At 40.9% G+C, this 7,446-nt stretch overlaps 1 pseudogene; it reads left to right on the forward strand.

Moving 5' to 3' along the window:
- Positions 1 to 6,694: 6,694 nt before the first annotated feature.
- On the forward strand, positions 6,695 to 7,138 carry LOC149239062 (sucrose synthase 4 pseudogene; annotated as a pseudogene).
- The last annotated feature ends 308 nt before the right edge of the window (positions 7,139 to 7,446 follow it).

Genomic DNA, 7,446 nt, shown 5'->3' on the forward strand with positions numbered 1-7,446 from the left:
ATAAAATTACTTTAAGGGTCATCTACCCAATATAAGTTTAATCCTTTTCCACACTGGTATTGACTAGTTATGAAAAAGGAATACCCTAGTCTGCTTGGGTAGGTGGTTCCCCCTTGTATACTTTTGTCTCTTTTTTGAGCTTGGGGGACAACTTTAGGAAAAAGGAACTTATAAAAGAGAAGGGAGGGAACATTTATTTCCAGTAGTCATCAAATGGTAGCATCCTTTGCGTTACCCTTGAACATGGCACCCATCTACTTTGTTATCTTACAATTGGGTTTTAGCTTTCTTAGGAGCCGTACCATACATATGAGTTTGTCTACTCCTCTAGTTGGTTACTCTTCCAGTAATATGGAGCATGCCTTGATGCCTATTGCATCGTTGCATGATATCTGATGAGCCCCAAAAATGGATAATTATATGGGCTCATTCAACCTCCTAATTCGACTTAATCCACCATTCTCATTAGTTTATTGCATGTTTTTGATTATATTTATGCTAATAGAGTGAATTGGGTTAGTCATTATGCCAACAAGTCTAATGTGTGCTTTGTGTAGTCTTTTTGGTCAATTTGGAGACAAAATCAAAGGTTTTAATGAGCACTTGGCAGCCAAATTCGTGGGAGAACAAGGGAGAGGATTTGTAGGAAGGTGTCCCCTTCATTTATGGGCCCTTACCTTGAATTCTCCACCATCAGCTCGGAGTTCAAGGGCCACCAAATCAATTATCACAATGGCAGCCGAGCAAGTGCTAGTAAAAGTGTTGTTAACTACAAGTTTTGGCAACCGAGTTCCTAAAGTTTAGGAGGACTGTTGGGGTCCTCAATTTGTATAAATAAGAAGGCTTAGGGCCTCATTTTGGTTAGCCAGTAGTTAGTCACTTTGTAGGCCGAAGTTAGCTAGTTTGTAGTTCGATTTTAGTCAGTAGATTAGCTTTGCATTTCAGCACATTTTCAAGTTTTCCTTGTGGACAATTTTTTATGTAACTCTTCTTTTCTTGCTCAATAAAGATGAATCCAGCTTTGCACCAGTTCTAAATCTCTCTTAGGAGGCTGTAGCTCTTGGGGTTGGGCCCATATCAAGTGCCCAGTACCTCCTTTGTTTATCTTTATGTGTTTTTGCTGCATTCTTAGAATAAAATCTGCTATTTAGATTTAAATCTTGCTTTGTTATTTAGATTGCTTTTGATGGTTAAAGTAGCTTTTCATGTTCAGATTTAGTTGGTAGGATAATAATAGGAAAAAGGCTCCAAAAAAGGGTCAACAAACACTTTTGGTTTCACCTCTTCCTTATTGGATCAGGGGCTGGAATTGAAGTAACCGTGCTGTCCCAAACAAAAACACTAGTTTGCTTTACCATGCAATCCTTAGTGTACTGTTTTCATTTGAAGAAGTTGGTTATGTGTTTAGATCTCTGAAATGTTTCATTGCATAGTTGATATACATGGTTCTCTTCCAAATAAAGCTGCTGTTCATTCACTTTATTGTTAGTTAGATTAGATTAGCTAGGACTTTGATTACTTGCAAGACTTTGTTGATTCAGTTGAATGTATACGGTGTAGAGCATCTCTACCAATATTTCATCCACCTAAGCTTCATCAGAGACATCTGCTCCATCTCCTAGCTAGGTTCCTCATCTCACATTTGTCCTCTTGCCCACGTAACCCTACCTCTTTGTGCAATCATTGTTTCAGCCTTCTTTGAGCCAATTTAGCCATCTACACCTTCTCACCACTCCATCCACCAGTCCCTGGGCCACTTCAGACCCCTATGCTACCTCCATACCCATTCATGCATCTTCCCTCACTCACCCATCCTCCAAAATCCAATTTTTAAACACCCTGTAGAAATTTCTGAACATCCTGTAGAAATTCCTGAACATCCTGTAGAACCCCTACAAACTTCCTGTAGAAGCTCACAAATGAGGTTTCTTGATAGCCAAACTTTGTGAAACTCTTTGGAAGGGTGTTAGGGACTCCTTAGACCCTCTCTGAACCTTCCCGACCTCTTCCAAGCATTTCTCCTCCTTGATCCACCCCTGCACAATCAGAGAACAGTGAAAGCATATGCATGATGAAACTGACGACTTAATCAAAAATACAAAAAGATGTTTTCTTCAGATAGAGGTAGTCTAGGCACATGTATTTTACCTTCATAGAAGTAATGGCATATCTTTCAGTAGTTTGCATTCTCTCCTTTGCATCAATAGGACTAGCTGATAGAATTAGGGTTTGCTAGGGTTTGCGTTTTCCTTCAGTTTTTAAATCTCTTTTCGCAAATAGATTAGCTTCCTTCGAGTTAGCTTTCATCCATCAATTAAAAGGCTTCTTCTAAGAGCTCATAGAAGTTGGCTTAAGCTCCTAGCGGACTTGTGCCAACTGACCAAGTGACAGCTGTGGCAAGAGCTAGTACTTGTGCATATAGCACCGTCGCTTCCAAGTTTGTTACGAACTACCGGGTTGATAAAATTAAAGAAGGGAGTCTCAGGAGTTGCAGCATTATTGCTGCAATACTAGGGCCCACCACTCTTTTTGGTGCCGTTGCCGGGGAAGTGTCAGAGTATTGGTGATTGCTGCTTTTCTTCTATTTTCCACTACAACCTTCTACTAAGTAGTTTATTTCATTTCCATTATGCAATTTCGTTTCTGCAAAAGTAGATTAGTATTTCCTGCTTTCATAGATTAGCATTTCAATTCCACAATTTCATTTCTGTAAGCGTAGATTAGAATTTCAATTCCGCAAGCGTAGCCTAGCATTTCGTTCTTGCAATTTCATTTGAGCAAAATAGATTAGTCCTTTCCTGCTTTCATTTCAATTACGCATTTTCATTTCAACAAGATAGTTAGTTGCAATTCAATCTATTTTAGCTTTGTAGGTACAAGCGAAAAAAGCAAAAATCAACCAAAAAGATTTCCTTTCATGCCTTGTAGGAGTAGAGATAATTCAAAAAAATGATTGCACAACACCCCCACTGCTTCACACAGCCAACCTTCTCTCTTCTTCGATGGCTGTGATTAAAGAACCCTTAGGTGGAAAACAAGACATATTTGAAGAACCTCAAGGGAAGAAGAAGAAGAAAACATTCCTCTGGAGCAAATGGCTACAAGCAGAAATGTTGGGAGCAGTACCTTGTAAAAAAATGAATTTGAAAATCAGATGGAAGATTTCAAGAGTGATATGAGGCAATTTCTTGCCAGGCAACTGGATACCTTACAGATCCAAAGGAAGCAAGAGGAAGCCAAGAGGTCTTTGGCCATCTTTTTTCCTAGGTGCACTAGAAATCATCCTAGGAATGAATGTCCATTTCACTCCATAGAAGTGTGTTTTGTCTGTGAAAGAGACCATCCTATGAATTAGTGCCCTTCCTTGCCCAGAATCAAAGCTGCATATTAGAGAGCCAAGGGAGCCATTGAATCACTCTATTATATGAACCAAAGGAGGCCACATGGACCTAGATCTTACCAACAAGAACTGCAAGGGACATCCGAGACCTATTATGACCCCTATTAAGCCACTTTCATGCCTTCTTAGGGCCCCCCTACTCATCCTTCCTGGTTCACACCTCCTCCTTGTTCCTTCACAGATCCATATTATGCCCAACCAGCTGCTCATTCATTTCACTCTTATGCTCAGCCACAACCTCAGTGGAATGCACCTCATCAAGGGTGGAGGCCCCAGTACAACTCTCCTGCCACTCCTTTGCCTCCACCACTTGCTCAACCGCAACCATCGCCTCCTCCTCCACCAAGGCAGCCCCACATGCCTGCCCAACCGCAACCCCATCCACATCCATCTCAAATCTACACCCCCACTCAACTACCCATACCACCATTTCCAAAACCATACAATGGAGTAGCTCAACCCAATTGCAAAGCTGAGGCACAACATGTCCAAATGACTCATCTTGAGCTCAATAGCTCAGGAAAAGCATTGCAAAAAAGAGATCATCTTGAAAGCATTGAAGGATCACATCCAACAAAAGAATATTCAAGAGAGGAGATCAAAGAACCATGGATTGCACTTGATGAAGAGAAGAGATCAGAATCAGAGATCGAGAGAGTTCCCTCATGGTTACCATAAAATCTTCCATGTATTCAAGAGAAAGATCAGCAAAAAGAGGAAGATGAGGAAGTCATGTTAGAAGGTGACATGAAACATGATCCATATCAGCAAAACAACCAAGGATATCAGAGCTATATTGAGATATGGTTCCAGACGGTCACTAAGTTGCAGCGGTACTCTCTTCCTTAGCTATGTTTGATCCCTTCAAAGTCAGATCATTTGGTCTCTGAAATCCGGATAGCTGTCCAAGCATGCATTTCAAGCCTCCACATCATCTTGTCTCTAATCTCGATGTGCACATGGCTCCATTGGAAGTATTCTTATACTTGAAAAGAATTTTGTTTTTCAAGTAGGGTAGGGTAGAAAAAAGAGAAAAATGAAAAAAAGAAAGAAAAAATGAAAAAATGGAAAGAAGAGGAAAAATCTAAGGTGAAAACCTCCTCGGAGGCGCCTTAGATTGGCTCATTGACTGAAAACCTCCATGAGGTAGTCAATGGGTTGAAAAAAAAAGAATAAAAAAGAGAAAAGAAAAAGAGAATAAGATCTCTGGGTGAAAACCTCCCTTGGAGGCACCCAGGGCAGGCAATTAGGGTGAAAACCTCCATGAGGCGCCCTAGTTGTTTTTCAAAAAAAAAAGAGAAAAAGAAAAAGAAAAATAAACCTAATTTCCATTGGATAATTGCAGGTTGCAAGAAGGACATTGCAGGTCAGGAGGATCGCTCAAAACAAAGACAAAGGAAGTTCTATGCCTTCTACAGGAAGTTCTGTGTCTTCTACAGGAAGCCTACAAACGAGCCAAAATTGATCTCTGAAGAGGACATGAAGGCCGAGAATCATTTCATGAGGCCTGCAAGCATCCATGTTTCCATCCCTCACCCTTCTCCATCATTTTTTCCATCTCATTGTACTTCTTTCCTCAAAACTGCGTGTTCTACAGGAAGTTCCTATAGAAATTACAGGATTTCTACAGGAAGCTAGAAATGGATTTTAAAAAGGTATTTTGGCAAACATGATAGCTTCCTCAAGGGTTCAGAAGTCCTCCTGCAATCTTCAAACTCCTCCTCCATCATCTCCATGCCTGCATCACAGCCAAAGCTCAGTTTTTCTTTCCATGCAAAAACTTGCAGACTGCTTTGAAGAAAAAATACATAGAACAAAATTTGTTTTTGCCCTAAATTGAAAACAATGCATCCATTTGAAAAACCGTTTTACAGGGAATTGTATAGGGATGATGGCAACATGCACAAGCAATTTCAGCCCATTTGGGTGCACGGTTTCCAAGAAATCCGCCTCCATCACCGTCAGCCATTTTTGCATTTTCTCCATATACGTGCATCCATTTCAAAACCTGTTTCATGGGGAGATGAATATGGGTGATAGTAGCCTACCCAAGCAGTTTCATTCGATTCTGATGCACGGTTTCCAAGAAATTGATCTCTGAAATGTTCAGCCATTTTCCATTTTTCTCAAAATTTGTGCATCCATTGATCACAATTTTGCTATGGGAGGTGCATCATGATGATAGGAACATGCTCAACAAGTTTCAGATTGATCCGATCTATCATTCGGGAGCAATGGCGAAAACAAGTTTCAGTCCTGTGAAAATTCAGCAGTAGCAGCTTGAGGGTGCAGAACTGAACGTGGAAATGAACTCGTGTAGCTTAGATCCGGCTAGAGGATACCTGCACAAGCAAAATAACCACACATCAGACAGAAAAGAGCTTATAGCACAAAGGAGCCATCATGCAACCACCGAAACAAATGCATGTAGCAGCAAAAAGCACCTCACAGCAACCATTTGACTTAAGGTACGTGACTAAAACTTGTTCCTCTATTGCACGAATCTAATCTAAGAACTGCATGAATGAATGAGATGGGGGGATTCAGCCAGGAAGCTAGCCATATTGGATTGCACTCATCCAGGCAAAAATCACGCAGCATGCATGTATAGTCATTCACGTGGAAGTTGAAAAACACAGGCAGTGGTAGACGTGTTGAACTCCAGCGCACAGGACATCAAATGATCAATAGATAGAAGAAGACATATAGTTCATAACATCACTGCAGTTCGAAAAAAGCCAGCGCACATGTTTTTTCCACCTCACCACAAATCACGCAGCAATTAAAGACGACTTAGCTGAAACTCACGAACTGCTGTTCATCTGCACTTTCCACATCCTCAACTGAAGTGTGCACAATCGGTTAACCTATTGTCCTCCACTGAGTTTTTCTACCTGTCTTCGAGATTCTGCTGCGTATCAGGCTCGCTCAGTGGCGCAGGGGCACCCTATAGGCATTTCTACAGGAAGCTGCGCTACAGGAAACCCAGCATACGAAGAAGCTTGGACTATTCATGGCGAGGGTGGCAATTCTCAATGAGGTAGGCCTGAACATAACTTTCCCACGCAAATAATTCAAAAGGTGGTGAATTCGACGTGTTGAGGGGGTAGGGAAAATGTGAATGCAAGTCTATCTATGAATTCAAAAGCCGTTTTCTTATTGCTGCCTGGAATTGTCTTCAGTGCAACATAGCCCATGCTTTAGAGAAGGCCAAATACTCAGATTCAGACATATACTGAAAAAATATGAAAAAAATACCATTTCTCTTGCTAGTTTACTGCAGATCTAATTGCAATGAATCATGCAAATTTTATTATCACTATCACGTATCAAGAGATTGCTGGAAGCAAGGATATTGTTGGACAGTATGAGAGCCACACTGCTTTCACCCTTCTTGGTCTTTATCGTGTGGTTCATGGAATTGATGTTTTTGATCTCAAGTTCAACATTTTTTCTCCTAGAGCAGACATGCAGATTTATTTCCATTATACCGAGAAGCAGCATCGTCTTACTGCTTTACATGGTTCAATTGAGGAACTCTTGTTCAATCCTAAACAGGTAGCTGAACACATGTGTATTTTGAATGACCGTAAAAAGCCCATTATCTTTTCCATGGCAAGACTCGATAGAGTGAAAAACATGATAGGACTAGTTGAATGGGTTGCAAAGAAAAAGCACTTGAGGGATACTGTCCTCCACGTTCTGGGGAGGAAACCATATATAGAATTCCCATTCTGATCAATGTACAAGCCAAAACAGAGCGTGAGGAAGCAAGATAGTGAGGCAGAGAAGAAAAATAAGGGTAAGGAAGCTAAGGGAAAGAAAACCTAGGGCAAGCCATCACAGGAAAAGCCACAGGAGAAGTAAGAGGAAAAGCAAGAAAGAAAAGAAGGAAGAAACAAAGAGAAAAAAAGAAAAAAAACAAGTCTAATCCCTGGAAATTGTTGCAGGTTGCAGGAACACAATGTGAAAAGGGGACCTCCCAACACAAGCAGAAGGGTCCCTACCAAGTTCCTAGGCATCCTCACATCCATCCCCTCCATGAA

The sequence above is a fragment of the Pinus tabuliformis genome, chromosome 8 (assembly GCF_031772625.1).
Source record: "Pinus tabuliformis cultivar Carrire ecotype Pingquan chromosome 8, CPIR1, whole genome shotgun sequence".
NCBI classification, from domain to species: domain Eukaryota; kingdom Viridiplantae; phylum Streptophyta; class Pinopsida; order Pinales; family Pinaceae; genus Pinus; species Pinus tabuliformis.